We start from the raw sequence: 15825 nt of genomic DNA, 5'->3' as shown, positions 1-15825 counted from the left end.
ATCATTCAATTTCTGTCATGGACAGCAGTAGACATTGGTGTATAAACCTCAGAAAAGTAGAAATCTTTCTAATAAAACATTTTACAAGTTCCAATCATCCTTTAAGTATCCTTTCAGCTCCCCTTGTGTGGCAACCTTTGTCTACCAAGGTATTTTAAGTGCCATCAATTTAAGTGTTAATTTTATTTCAGTTGTAATTATTTAAATTTAACTTAACTTATTTTGGTTTGATTAAATTAGAATTCAATTCAATTAATTCAATTTTAAATTTAATTTAAGTAAACTTTTTGTACTTTATTTTGAACGTCCACTGCATTGGTAACTGAGCAATGTAAAATGACACTTTCTCCCAGAAGGACAACAGTGGACATTGGTGGACCAGTGGCATAACATCAAATTTCTCCCAGGACAGCAGTGGGCATTAGTAAATGAGCGGCGGAAAATGTCACTTTCTCATGGGACAGCAGTAGACATTGTAAAGCTGAAGCCCCATCAGGGGCAGTTGTCCTAGAAGGCTTAAGAACAGACAGGGGGAGGTGGCAGCGGTAGCACTCTGACTCTCTTTGACCCTGAGGTGTCTAGAACAGACACTGGGAGGTGGAAACTGCACTGTAACTGTTAACTGTAGTGGGACTTTCCTTTTTTTTTTAATTTAAAATAGACTAGAAGAGAATGAAAGCTCACAATGAATACACACACACACAACCTATTCATTTATTTTTTAACATATCAAGTAAAATATGTGTAATCTGACAGTTGAGCTGAATGTGCCATCCAACTGACAAAAAATAGAAAAGAAAACCTAGTTAATTAGCATACACTTACATAGACTGGAAAACCCTAACCACAAAAGCACGGACCATGTGATGGAATATAGAAAATGCCAGTTTCATAAAGGCTTTATGCTGACTGTATTAAATGAAATTTTCCAACAACCTCAAGTTGGAGAAGATTTTCCCACTATACTGTATTTTCTTAAGAAAAATAAAAAAAAAAGGCGGAAATAATGTAATCATATAATTGCTCAATCTGACTGATGTGATCAACACATGCATACAAACACACACCAGATTAGTAATTTGACGGAACACGATGGAACCCATGCCTGCATCTCTTGAGTTGTGTAAGCTGTTTCCAGCTTAAATGAACAGGGAAGGGGGAAACCCCTCATGGGGTATGTGAGTAACCTTCCCACCCTCACTTTGATCACTTCCAAAAAACCTCACCCTGATAGCATTCACATGTCGCTCCAGGGCTGCTGGAACCATTAGCAGATCTTTATTGCAGTCATTACTATGTAGACTTTAAGAAATATGCAGTTTAAGGCTGGGTTCACACACTGTATACTTCAGGCAGTATTTGGTCCTCAAGTCAGGTCCTCATAGCAACCAAAACCAGGAGTGGATTGAAAACACAGAAAGGATCTGTTCACACAATGTTGAAATTGAGTGGATGGCCGTCATATAACGGTAAATAACTGCCATTATTTCAATATAACAGCCGTTGTTTTAAAATAACAGCAAAAATTTGCCATTAAATGACGGCCATCCACTCAATTACAACATTATGTGAACATAGCCTTTCTGTGTTTTCAATCCACTCCTGGTTTTGGTTGCTATACAGCCTCACAAATACAGCCTCAAATATACATAGTGTGAACCCAGCCTTAGTGTTGAACCAGGTACTTCCGCACTGAACTTTGCATTATCTGCCCGCCCCATATCAATGAAAGGTGGGTGACATATAGATGCACAGACGCTGAGGGTTTTAGCCAGCAGAAAGAAACCATTCACAGATGAATGCACTATAAATAAGGCAAGCTAACCTGCCTTTCAGCAACAGATAGCTGCTGGTAGTAGCTTTAGAAGTTTCTTATATCATGTTTAGAGGACATCACCCTTCGTGATATATACACCTCTTCAAGAACCCTTCCTATAGCCATTAAAACTTTACACAACCAGTACCCTATCAGAAACCATTGTGCAATCTCTAAGTACCCTTGTGATATCTTAAAAACCGAGCACAGGGGCATTATTACAGTATTGAGCACAGCAGGGGGCATTATTACTATATGGGGATGCAGCAGGGGATCCTACATACAGGGAGCAGCCCACATACCTACTGACTTGACACACAAAAGTCAAAGTTGTTGTAAAAGTGCGGACCCTAAGATGTTTGCATGGCAGGTTCTGAAGAGATGAATTTTTGCTGCAAGAAATCATCATGGTGGTCTGGGCCAGAAGGAGAGAAAAGAGAAAGTTATGCCTCAGATCAGATCAAAGAAGGCTTCACCTGTGAGTCACTGAATACCTTTTTTTTGTCTCAAGTTAAAAAAAGGTTGTGTAACACTGCTCTATGCCATAATACACACAATACGACCCCTCCCCCCCTCTCCCCCCCACACACACATCACTCAAGGGAGGCCCTGATTCCATAGAGGGTAATGCGATTGGTCGCTGTGATTAAACAACAGCTGTTGCTGCAAACCTGCAACAAAGGCCGTTGTTTAATTAAAAAAAAAATACATAGTGTGAACTTGGCCTTAATATTAAAAAAATGGTCTTCAAGACCAAAGTCAGTTGCACTTTGAAGGGATTAATACTTTACAATACAGTACATATCTCTGTCTTCATGAATTTTGTACATACAGAAATGCCTGACTTGGGACTGATTGCTTAAAATGTCAGAGAATCTTTCTCTGGATACCGAATTGCATATTCTACAATGTTGTATTAGCTGGCACTGATGGATTTGTTCCTGTGTTTGTTCTGCTTATACTGTCTTGTGGGATTAGTACAATGTTGTCCTTGCATTGACTTTTCCTATATTGCTCAAATCAGGTAAGAATGGATCATAGTAATACATTAAACTGACAATACAATGTTTAATGAATGTTTAATGTTTTTGCTGAGACAAATTTTGCATTCTGATTCAGTGTCATACATTTTGTATACTGGTTCTATATGAAACAAAATGTTTTACTTTTATTTGCATGGTGACATACTAATATGATGCATGTAGTGCACATGAAAATATTAACTTACCATATTTTATTAATGAAAGAAAAGAAAAAATGCTCATGATGTTGATAATGGGAAAGGCATATACAGAGCACCTATAGGGGGATTCCTAACCTAAGGGTGCGTTCACACATACAGGATCTGCAGCAGATTTGATGGACAGATTTGATTTGCTTTGAATCTGCAACTTCAAATCTGCACCATCAAACCAACTGCAGATCTGCTGCAGATCCTGAACATGTGAACACACCCTTAGGCTGGGTTCACACTACGTATATTTGAGGCTGTATGTTTGAGGCTGTATAGCAACCAAAACCAGGAGTGGATTAAAAACACAGAAAGGCTATGTTCACATAATGTTGTAATTGAGTGGATGGCCGTCATTTAATGGCAAATATTTGCTGTTATTTTAAAACAATGGCTGTTATATTGAAATAATGGAAGTTATTTACCGTTATATGGCGGCCATCCACTCAATTTCACCATTGTGTGAACATATCCTTTCTGGGTTTTCAATCCACTCCTGGTTTTGGTTGCTATGAGGACCTGACATGAGGACCAAATACAGCCTGAAATATACATAGTGTGAACCCAGCCTATAAGTGATTATCTGGGACTCTTATATTGACATCCTATTAGAGATGAGCGAACCGGGTTCGAGTCAATCCGAACCTGAACATGCGGTATTTGATTAGCTGGGGCTGATGAACTTGGATGAAGCTCTAAGGTTGTCTGAAAACATGGATACAGCCAATGACTATATCCATGTTTTCCACATAGCCTTAGGGCTTTATCCAAGTTCAGCAGCCACCGCTAATCAAATGCCGAAAGTTCGGGTTCGGATTGACTCGAGCATGCTCGAGGTTCGCTCATCTCTACATCCTATCCTAACTATAGATCATTAATATCAGATTAGTGGGGGTCTCATGACTAGCAATCTAGTGACAGCTTCTGTCCGTAAAGTAGGGCAGTGGAATCGCTGTTGACCATAATTTAAGGCATGTATTGTTTATTGTCTTGCATTGGTTTGAACACTACTCTGTTCCTTTCCTTGCAGTGTTCATTGGATTTCACCACACCCATCTGTTTAAGCTAGTGTGATTGTTTCAGCACTCCTACTCCTTCCTCACTAGCATATGATCTGAGTGGTTTGGATATCAAAAAACTAGTCTTATCACACCTTGGAACACTTAAGTCTGTAACACAAGTTCCAATTGTTTCTTCCTCATGTGTCTGATGCAACTGGTTGGCTTCCAATGAATGTCAAAAGTCTATACTATGCTCTGGGCTGAAATGGCCATTTAAAGAAATGTATCTTGGCAACTACTTTGTTAAAAGGCCCATACTGAAGCCCTTGAAGGACCTAGGTTGAAGCTATGGACAATATATACACATTATACAGCAAACCCATAATTCTCATTTTGTCTTCATTTTTATCTTAGGAAATACTAGGTAAGACCACAAGGACAAGAAAAGGTTTGTTAGAAGAGCTTTGTATACCTGTAAAAACAATATAAAAGTTCAAAGCAAATGTAAAAAAGGAAACACCAGCTGACACTCAAGCAACAGACCTGAAGGGTTCCTAGTGGGCCACTGCACTGTAATCAGAAACATAGGAGCCCAAGATTGTTGATAGGAGCTAGATTTAGAACTACAGAGCCTAGCAGTGTAGCCAGGAGCTGGAACGAAAAGCACAAGATAAAAAGAGAAAGAAGGATGGGAACAAAGTCTCGGCACAGAACTGTGATCATAGTACACGAATGATGTAGCAACAGAGGTATAAGGTTAAAGTACAGGAAAAAAAAGTCATTAAACTGGAGCAAGGACACAGCACAGCAAACCTGGAACAACTTGGTAGATGGCAGTTTTAGGTAGAGTCCACTGACAAGAGGATAGTTCTGCCACCAGGGACTGAATCTGTGACCTGTAACTCAACACTTAGGCCCTGAGTGTGGGAACTGGCTGTTTTTATACAACATGCCTTGTTGACCTCTTCAGAAGCAGCTTCATAGCAATAAAGCTCAGAAAAAGAAACCATTAAACCATAAAGCCATTTATCTGTTGGTGCACCAAATGTAATACATAATGTAAGAATAATTCTTTAACAATATTTACTATGAGACTATGTTTTCACTTTGGAAACATAGCGGGGAAAGGCAGCCGTCTCGTTAAACAGGTGGCTACTAATAAGAATTATGATTTTTATTAGCGGTCGTCTATTTAACAAGACAGCCACGGTCTCCCCGATAAATTTAGGAATTGGGAACCTACAGGAGCCTAAGGCTATGTTCCACACAGTATTTTTGCTCAGTAATTTGGTCAGTATTTTGCAACCAAAAGATACTGACCCAAATACTGAGCAAAAATACCATGCGGGAACAACATAGTCTTAAAGTGTAATATTTTCTGTAGCCAGTTAATTTTAGTTAAATCAGTTTCATCAGTTTCATTTTACCTATATGGCTAGATACAATGGACAGCTGTAATCAATTACCAGTGTTATTCCATAGTGATGAGCGAAAACTGTTTGATCGAATAGATATTTGATCGAATAGTAAGGTATTTGATCTATTGAATATTATCGAATAGTTCGCCGAATAGTCGAAAAATATTCAATAAGCCTTTAAATCCCCCAGCTTCCGGATTTTACCTCCAAGTGGTCAAAAAGATGTTTTTCAATAATTAAATACTTGTTCCCACAGACTTTAATGGGATTGAATATTCGAATATTTGGGAGATATTCGTACGAATATCGAATATTCGAATATTTCACTATTCGCTCATCACTATTATTCTATACAGTGTGTGCACTGCTACTCAATTTCTCTTTGACTTCATTAGAGTACATTATTACATTGAAAATACGCCTGCAGGATATGTTCACAGAACGGCTGGTCTCAGAAGAGATCATCCCAGTCGGTACTGCAGTACCGGCCGGATAATAATTATCCGTGCGCGCCCGCATCAGAACTCCCCACTTGACACAATGGAGCATGCGGCTGGAGCCTCACGCTCCATAGTGTGCCTTGACATGTCAGTTTCTTATGGTGCCGCTAGGGATTCAGGACAGGGTGTATACTATGTGCATATACTCCGGCCGGGATTCCCTCAGCCTTCAGCACAATGTAACAACTGCCGTGATTATTGCGGAACTTATGTTGTGTGAACGTGGCCATAAGCTATAGCAGTATTTTTGCTTAGTATTTTGGTCAGTATTTTCCAACCTAAACAAGGAGTGGATTGAAAACACAGAAAGGCTAACAATGTTCCCACATTGTTAAAATTAAGTGGATGGCCACCATTTAATAGCAAATAACGGCCTTTATTTCAAAACAATGGTGGTTGTTTTTAAACAATAGAATAGATTTTTTAAATTTATTTATCTATTTATTTATTTTAAGCATAAATGATTATGTAACTCTTGCTAATGCAGTTTAAAAATTACTGACCAAGAGGATGCTGGGGTCTCACTATCTGTGGTGAAAGTCCATGCAAATACATGTATAACCATTACTCAGTCTACCCTTCATTTATCTCCTAATCTCTGTATAACATTAAATAAGTACAAAATTAGTCAATAATGTTCACAACTGCATCCGTTTTTCATCCGTTTTGTTTTTCTTTCAAAAAACGGATAAAAAAATGGATTGCAAAAACGCTGTGTGAACCCAGCCTAAACATTAGTAATTTTATGGTGGATATTCACCTCTCATCCTCCGGTTGGTGCAGCTCTAGCATTGTTAGACTAGGGTATCTGAGTCCCACTAGAGGAAATGATCCTGGGGACCACCAATGAAGAACCAATAAGGATCAACATGTCAGTGTCAGGGCAGGTTCTAAAGCCGGGGGCCCACTGGAGGATCCTCTGGTACTCTGGTGGGCCAGTCTGACATTGAGCTCCAGTGATATGGATTTAACTTTAGCTGTAATGGAGGGACATTATGAAGATCGTGCGCAATGTGCACTATGGAGGAACATAGGGTTTTATTATTATTTAGGAACATTTGATTTATTATAAGTTGTTGCCTAATGGAAATGTTTGTTCGATGGCCCTTTCTGCACTTGTTTTCAAGAACTCTGTGGGAGAAGGGCTTACTGCTTTACTTACTACTGTACTTTTTTATTTTAACATAAGACTCATCAGATACATAATACTGGAATTGTGTCCCAATGTTTTATACATTGTATTATTCCGTGCATGTTATAAAGTTATGCAATACATTTTAACCATTTGAATTAATCATTTTATTCATAAATTGCCCATTTCCAATTGTAGTTCCAATTGTTCATTTATGAATATGTGGAGTCTGGACCTGGATTTCAGATAAGTATAGTTTTGCTTCAAAGCATGATAAAAAATAATAAATGTAAATTGCAAACATGCAATACATTTTATTATAACAACAGTGAAACTTTAATACGGCATATTTTCATACTAATTTTGCAAATTTTTGTTTACAAAAGCAAAATTGAAACAAAGATGGGCAACTAAACTAATAAGGGGAATGGAGCATTTTAGTTAGGAAGAGAGATTAAAAAAATTACATTTGTTTAGTCTGGAGAAGAGACGTTTAAGGGCAGATATGTTTAACTTATTTAAATATATAAATGGCCCCTACAAGAAGTAGGGGGAAAAATGTTTCAGGTAAAACCCCCTCAAAGGACAAGGGGCACGGCCTCCGCCTCGAGAAAAAAAAGGTTCAATATCCGGAGGCGACAAGCCTTCTTTACCATGATAACTGTGAATCTGTGGAACAGACTACCTCAAGATCTGGTCACAGGAAAAACAGTAGAGGGCTTCAAAACCGGCCTAGACAAGTTCTTAGATCAAAATTACATAAATGCATATGTATAGAACTTATCCTCCATGTATCCATCCCCTCCTTGTACACCCCCCCTTCCCTGCATCCACCCCCTCCTTGGTTGAACTTGATGGACATATATCTTTCTTCAAACGTATTAACTATGAAACTATGTTTTTTTTTATTTTCACAAATTTTAAAATGAACTGTGAAAAAATCTTATAGGTGAGGGAAGTGTTTACTGAGGAGGATGTGAAGAAATGGCAGTGAGGAACAGGACAGCCATTAACATGTGCAGTACGATTTTATGGGGAGTTCATCTGAGCAGGTCATGCTGCTTTATGTGTTGAGAAAGAGTCATAGGGGGAGGTTTATGAAAAGGTGTACATATACACCTGGTGTAAACTGCCCACAGCAACCAATCACAGCTCAGCTTTCAGCACTGGTAGAATAAAAGAGGAGCTGTAATTGGTTGTTGTGGGCAGTTTCCACCAGGTGTATACTTACACCCTTTCATAAATCTCCCCCATAGTTCCTTGCGTTCCTGTGCGTGAAAGGTCATAGCTTATCTTCTGCCTGTAGAGCTTGCATACTATGAAATTGTCACTTGGATATAGGCTGTATAGGTAAATTGTTTAAACACTTCATGCAGACATTTTTTGTCCCACTAACAAAAAAGCAAAAAGCAAAAAAATCCCTCTGTAATATGATATTATCCTCCTCTGTGGTGATTACTTTTCCCAGCTCAGTATCATCTGCAAAAAAGGTCATTAATAAACATATTAACATGACTGAAGGATCAGACACAGATTTTATAGTCTGTCATCAGGGAAACACAGAACCGAATAAGAGCTGTAGACAAATGGATTATTGGGTACAAGAACCAAAAGTGGAAGAATTTCCCATATCCTTGCTGATATTCCTTGCTATTCATTAGTTAATTCTGGTGATTAAGTGATGCGTACAGACCCATTTACTTCTTTATGCATGTGTGCTGAAATGAAAAAACTTTTACCAGCGTAATATGTTTTGCAATTATAAAATTACTGAGACAATAATGTATCATACATTTCAACATTGAGCCATTTATTCAAGCATATTTACATTCCATTTTCCACTTGTAGGTTCATATATTCCATTTGGAATGTATGCTTTAACTGAGGGGATGAGAATAAATTAAAGATGATTTCATGGTGGTAGATTTGGAAGCGTGCTCACATTTGTTTATACAATATGTTTTTCATATACAAATTGGTCACATTCTCTGCAGATTAATTACTCATCCAACAATTATTTGGGTTTCTGTGTTTGTAGAGCTTATTTGAGTCATCCTAGTGAATAAAGCCAAAAACTGTTATTGTCTGGATCTTCTCCACTGCATCTGATCACATTAATGACAAATAAATTTAGCCTCACGTGGCCTGAGGGAAATTGTAGTCCAATATTATCCTTTCCTTTCTGAAGAGGCAATCTGTCAAAGCATTTGTCTCTATTTCTGTAAGTAATATGCATACTACAATGGTTCCAAAATAATGATAAGCAAAACATGTTGGTAGTAGTTAGGGCATTAGAAGCATTGTTAATTATTCCCCCAAGCAGTTAAAATAATAGGGGTTTGCAATGTAATTGGGAATTAAAATAGGTATTCTATTGCTTTCATGTCAAATACAGCTCCTAGTGAATCCAGTCTATATGGTGCACATGAATTTTGAGGATCTATAGCTCATTGGGAATTGTATCAATTTCATTACTGAGCCTGAGTATTTCTTAAATTTTATATGACATTTGTTGAAGGATAAAGCAAACTAGAAAAGACATAAGAAAAGAATTAATTTGATTTAATTTGTCATGTTTTCACAACACACATTTCCAAATTTCTAAGCAAAAAAAAAAAAGTTGAGAGCAGTAATCAATGACGGATACAAACTGTGACAGACCCATATATTAAAGGATTCTAAAAGAATCCCCTTAAGGGTGCGTTCACACGTATACGCAGCAGATTTGATGGTGCAGATTTGATGCTGTGTTCAGTTATTCAGATTAAATCTGCTGCGGATCTGCTGCAGGATCCTGTACGTGTGAACGCGCCTAAATCCTATTGTGGTAAGCTAGGGGTGCTAGTTGTTAGCAGGGGCTGGTGTAACATCACTGAGATGTCAAGGATTATTCAGAGGGGCACGTAGGCTAGTTGAACTTCCCCAAATGGCTGTGTAGAAAGATCTCTGTTCAGACCTGTAGACATTAAGACTTGAAAAGAACAATTCCCCAGTCTCCTATTGGGGAAGAGCAGCCTGAGGTACCTCAATACATAGGTTAGAATAGTTTTAATAGTTCAAGTAAAATGAACACCTGACATAAATGCAAATTAATCGAATACAAACATATATATGAGGCCTGACCATGAGCCAGGTGATGGGGAATAGAGGGGGGAGTATGGAGGCCAGCCCTACATTAAACATCACACTACTATGGCTCTGTCTAACTCTGTAGGACACCCAACCTTCGAACCTCCTTAGTAGCCCTGATCTCACCGTATAGGAATAAGTGGGGATATAGATATAGGCCATGTCCGCACAACGTAAGTTGTGAATGAATCACGGACGTTGTTGCCGGTGTGTATTAATCACAGCCTGCTCATAGAATGGCCGGTGTTTCATGTTGTGTAAACATGGCCTTAAAATGCTACAGTAGTTAGTCCCTTCTAGAGCCAATGCTGCCCAAGCCAAATCTAAAGCAATGCAGATGGTATATCAAATAAATTCAATTTACAATCAAAGTATAATGGTATAGTCAATACCTATATACATATACAATGACACTCCAATGTGTTTCTTTATGCACCAATTATTACGCAAAATCCCTCAGGAAGTAAATTGGTAATTGCCAAAACAGATCAAAATTTTCAAAGATACTGGTAAGTGGGCAACTGATAGACCCAATGGCCTGTATGGTATGTGATGTGTTCAGGTGTGTATGATAAATATAAGACACTTTCAAGAAACACACACAATCGCATACAGCAGCATTTTAGGGAAAAATATATGCAGGGAGTACCAAAATTATTAATTGATTATGCCCATGCATGTAAAACAATTATGCACAGAGAACAACACACATACTTGCAAAATGTAGGACAAATGCATGCTCACTTTGATGGTCAACCCAGCCAGTCCACATACCAACATGGAACTTGCGCATGATAACACTGGGGCCAGTGGTTGTTGCATAGATTTATATGCAGGAGCAGAGATGGGATGATAAACAGCATCCCGATGTCCTCCTGCAGATATGTGGAGACCCAGTGGGCTGCTCACAAGATGACAAAGAGACTCACAGATAGATAGAATCCTTCCTGACAGTGAAAGCTTTACATAGAGCTAAAACTAAACACAAAGTGAACTTTTGAAAATCTGATTGTGGCAATCAGTTTCAGAGATAATTCAGGTCTCCATCCATAATATGGCTTCTGATGGAGGGGTCATCCCACCAACAGCAGGGAATAGAGAAAGGAGAGCATGGATCTTTATTATACATTAAGGCAGCACAGATAAAAGGAGAAGTCTGGCAAAAAATTTTATTAAAGTTTTGTATTTTCCCCAAAAGTTATACAAATTACAGTTATTACAGGAAATGCACATAAAGTGTTTTTTTGCCCTGCACTTACTACTGCATCAAGGCCTCACTTCCTGGATAAAATGGGGATGTCACAACCCGACTGTCAGAGCTGTGCGGGCTGTGGTTGCTGGAGAGGATGATGGCAGAGGGATGCTAAGTGCCCCTTCATTGCCCTGTGTCCCTCAGTGTCCCCCTGCCATCATCCTCCCTAGCAGCCACAGCCCGCACAGCCCTGGGAGTCGGGTCGTGACATCACCATTTTATCCATGAAGTAAAGCTTTGATGCAGTAGTAAGTGCAGGGAAAAAAGCACTTTATAAGCACTTTAAAAGCACCGTAATAAGTGTATATTGATGATTTTTATAGTTTTTAGGAGGCAATACAATAATTTAATAAAAATTTTCGCCGGTCTTCTCCATTAACTTCACAATGTGTCAGTATCTGCATTATTTTCGGCAACACTACATTTATTTAAAAGGAGCTATAAGGTGGCAAACCCCTTTAAAGTATATCTGTCTTAAAAACTATTTTCCATATTTGGACAGAGGCAGATGTTCTCTGTGTAACATAGTAACATAGTAACATAGTAAATAAGGTTGAAAGAAGACAAGAGTCCATCAGGTTCAACCTAGGAAAATCCTACTGTGTTGATCCAGGAAGGCGAAAACCCCTATGGGGCAGAAGACAAACGCCCCACCACAGGGAGAAACTCCCCCCCCCCTCCCCCGACTGCAATGGCAACCAGAACAATCCCCGGATCAACGTGTGTAATTCAATTTTATAACATTGGCCACTAGGTATCACTGTGTCTGCTCCTCTGCTTTTGTCAATATACATTCATCTATGACAACTGCAGTGCTTGTACAAAATATAGGAAGTGTGGTCAGGATATTCAGAACAGTGCTCTCCTGTGCTGTCAATCACAGTGCAGTAAGCCCAGCCACTTGTCAGTTCCCGTTTAAAGCTAATTGTAAATTTCATTTTTTATTTTATTTTAAGTGCACTAAAGCAATAGACATGGACATAGCCTTTAATATAAAGACTAGGTAAAATATAATAGTAAATGAAAGAGATTTAGTTAACAATTATGAAGAGTGTGAGAATATTTTCGAGTTTAGGCATGGGTAGACAGTAAGAAGAACAACATCTTTTAGCTCCAGGAAAAAAATTTAAACTTAGGAAGCCTGATTTTAAAAGGCTTAAACACCATGCCACGGGTATGAAGATTACAATAAAAAAAAAATGATACATTGATGTATTTTAACAGGCCTTATAAGTGCATATCTGTTGCAAACCTAACATTTTATATAAACCCTATAGCCTGTTAAGGACAGACAGTTTTTTAAGCATTTTGAAATAAAATTTTTCTAATTTTAAACATTTTTTCTTGAGCTGGAGGATGCTGTCCTTCTCACTGTCTATGTAAAATGGGTCATGAAAATAACAGTAAAGTGACCATACTGCAGCAGAACATATCAGGATCATAGGGTTTAAAACAGTAATTAGAAAGTCTTTTCAAACAACATGTGATAGATAAATGTAGGTTATGTATTTTGTAAGTTAAGATAATGTTATACGTATAAAATGTTTATACCCATAGAAATTTTGTGTATTTATTTTGATTGCTCCTATTTTAAGATAATTAGAAGCTGTAAAAGCTGTTTTCTAACTACTGTACAAGCTGTTGGGGAAGTGGTGCACGCCTGCTTTATAATTAGGAACAGTTGCCCTTTGGCTTTTGGAACATAAAAAACTTAATCTGTATCCTGAACTTTCACTTTCATTAGCAGATAGTACATGACTTGACTTTACGTGCATGGCTTGGCTGCATCTCTCCATTTAACTTTTTTCTATTCCATTATCCTTTCATACCTTTAGAGGCTAATCAAATGAATGCACTTTCATCAGCAGCTGAGGCTTAAAACATTAATAAAAGCAATGACTCCTAACATAGATACATTCAGGCAATGTGCATTTGTGCTTGCTTTGGTTGCATACTAGATTTCTGTGTGGTATGAAGAATTTAGCAATTGTACACCATTTTCTATATGGAAATTAAGTTCAATATTCTGTTCCATTATTTTCCTATACATGCATCTTACTGCAAAAATTATCTTTTGCATTTTTTTATTCTCTCTAAATTTCTAATAAGAACTATTGTATTTTAAGAGTTGATATTTCTAATAAGAACACATCTTTATATATTGAGAGTTGATATTTTGAAATGTAAAACAACTATCATTTCAGAAGAAACATTTATTAGTTATCAGAAAATGTATGTCTCATCCATTTGTTAAATCATTTTTCACACTACCAGTGTCAATTGAAAAAAATTGCAATAAAAAAAAAATCAGTAAATTCACAATGTAGGTTGTGGTTTCAACATAGCCAAAGATGAGCCAGCTGAGCGGTGGCCAGTAAGCTGAGCGGATACAAAAAGTGTCATAGACCCTCCTCTGTGACACTATCAGCAGAAAACAAATATTGCTTTTTCAAGTATTATAAAGCCAAGCTATGAACGAATGAGATGACAACTTAGTAGGTGCGCTTATCTGTGCTGTCAATTTCCCTTTAATAAACTGCTCAAGAATATACTACTGTATGTAAAACATTCACTGCGTGCAGGCTGGTAGAAGCCTGCATTTTCCTTCATGTTGTCTATAGACCTAGAGCAATATAATAATAACATGAAAGTTGCTGGTAAATGAGATCTCCAGTGTAAGCTTTAGGGTGCCCATAAATACTGTAAATGACCTGCTGTAACTGCATGCAATGCTGCAAGGGGTTTTCTGGGCATTTTATATCTACTGTATGCACAGGATAGGTCATCAACATCTGATCAGCAGAACTGAGGTTCCAGCAAATACAAATAAACCAGTTCATTGTGTAGTTATGGTGCCAGGCTATTGCAGCACTGTTCACACTGAAGTAAATGGGGATGGCACAATACCTGGTGCCACCTCTACATATTAAACAGAGCTGATGCTTCAGTTGCTAAAGAGCCACTGCAAAGAGATTTCTCCACATTGCTGAGTCCAATGTAAGCTACATAAATGAGGTTGAAAATAAAGTCTCACATGTGGAGAACAAAATGGTGTCATATGCTAAAGCCTATGACGAGCCGAAGAATGCCCACAATAACTTTGATGACATGGTCACAGCTATGCAATCCAAACTGGCTGATGCTGGTATTATCCAATGGCATTATCCAAACCATCAAGAATCCAACAGATGGCTTAGATTTTCTGATTTTCTTCCACCTGCAGAAACTTTGCCACCTTATTCACCCAAATCTTCACTAAGGAAAGTGGACCTGTAGTGGTACTGTAAGTAACCTGGTTGACTTTTCATTGGAAGGAAATGTGAGCAAGTGAAGAGCATGTTTATTTTAGTCTCACACTTTACAGTTTTGCTCTTTCTAGACCCAAAGGGGGCCTCTGTATGAAGCCAAAGTTTAAGTGCATGCTTATGCTTATTTTGTATATGAGAACCTTGCACTCTTTAGTAGTCTGTACATCTTTAAGCCATTACTACTCACCCTGACTAATGGGATTTAATTTCTTCTCCATGAATGTAAGGGGCATTAATTTCCCCCTTTAAATGTTCTTTTACCCCTTCAAGACCGAGCCCATTAATGCACGGATGTCCGGGTCAAATAATGCAATGTTCCTCCCCTCCTCATTTTTTGCACCATGATCTCTAGTTTTTATTATTATCATATTGGTGTAAAAGAAAACTTTTGATCGCTTTTTATAATTTTATTCTGCTATATAATTTAAAAAAAACTCAGCAATCCTGTTTTTTTTTTTTTTAATGTTTATGCCATTTACTGTGCGGGAACAATAATGTTATATTTTAATAGATTGGACAATTCCACATGCTACGATTTATAATTGGGGAGATTTCTCTACAGGGGATTTTTCTACGTGTGGTCTATTTCTGCTATGGCATGAATAGACTGGTCTATTTAAAGTGCAATTTACTATCAGGGATAAGCCTGGTTTATTTTCTGTGGTGCAGATTTGTTTGGCTGAGAATTGTCTCAAAGTTGTCTCAAAATGGTCTCAGAATTGTCTCTAAATAGTCTCATTGGCCCTAGTTTGCCTTCTAGGTAATGAGCATGTTCTACTCCCTTTCTTTTTCAGATACTGGCATGCAGAGGCATTACATCGGATTTGGACTATGTCGATTACTGGGGAGGGCCAAAATAAATGGCTCTTCCTATCCTTGTACTGCTAGGCTGTGGCTGTTTGGTTTTTAACCTGTCTGGTTATGGAAAGGGGGGGATTCTATGCGTTTTTGTTTTTAAATAAATAAAAAATGCTTAGAATCTCCCCCCCCCCCCCGCCTTTCCATAACCAGCCGGGTTTAAAACCAAACAGCAGCAGC

This window comes from Dendropsophus ebraccatus, chromosome 7 (assembly GCF_027789765.1).
Source record: "Dendropsophus ebraccatus isolate aDenEbr1 chromosome 7, aDenEbr1.pat, whole genome shotgun sequence".
NCBI classification, from domain to species: Eukaryota; Metazoa; Chordata; class Amphibia; order Anura; family Hylidae; genus Dendropsophus; species Dendropsophus ebraccatus.
The sequence above is the reverse complement of the archived record's forward strand: the minus strand, read 5'-3'. Positions refer to the sequence as shown.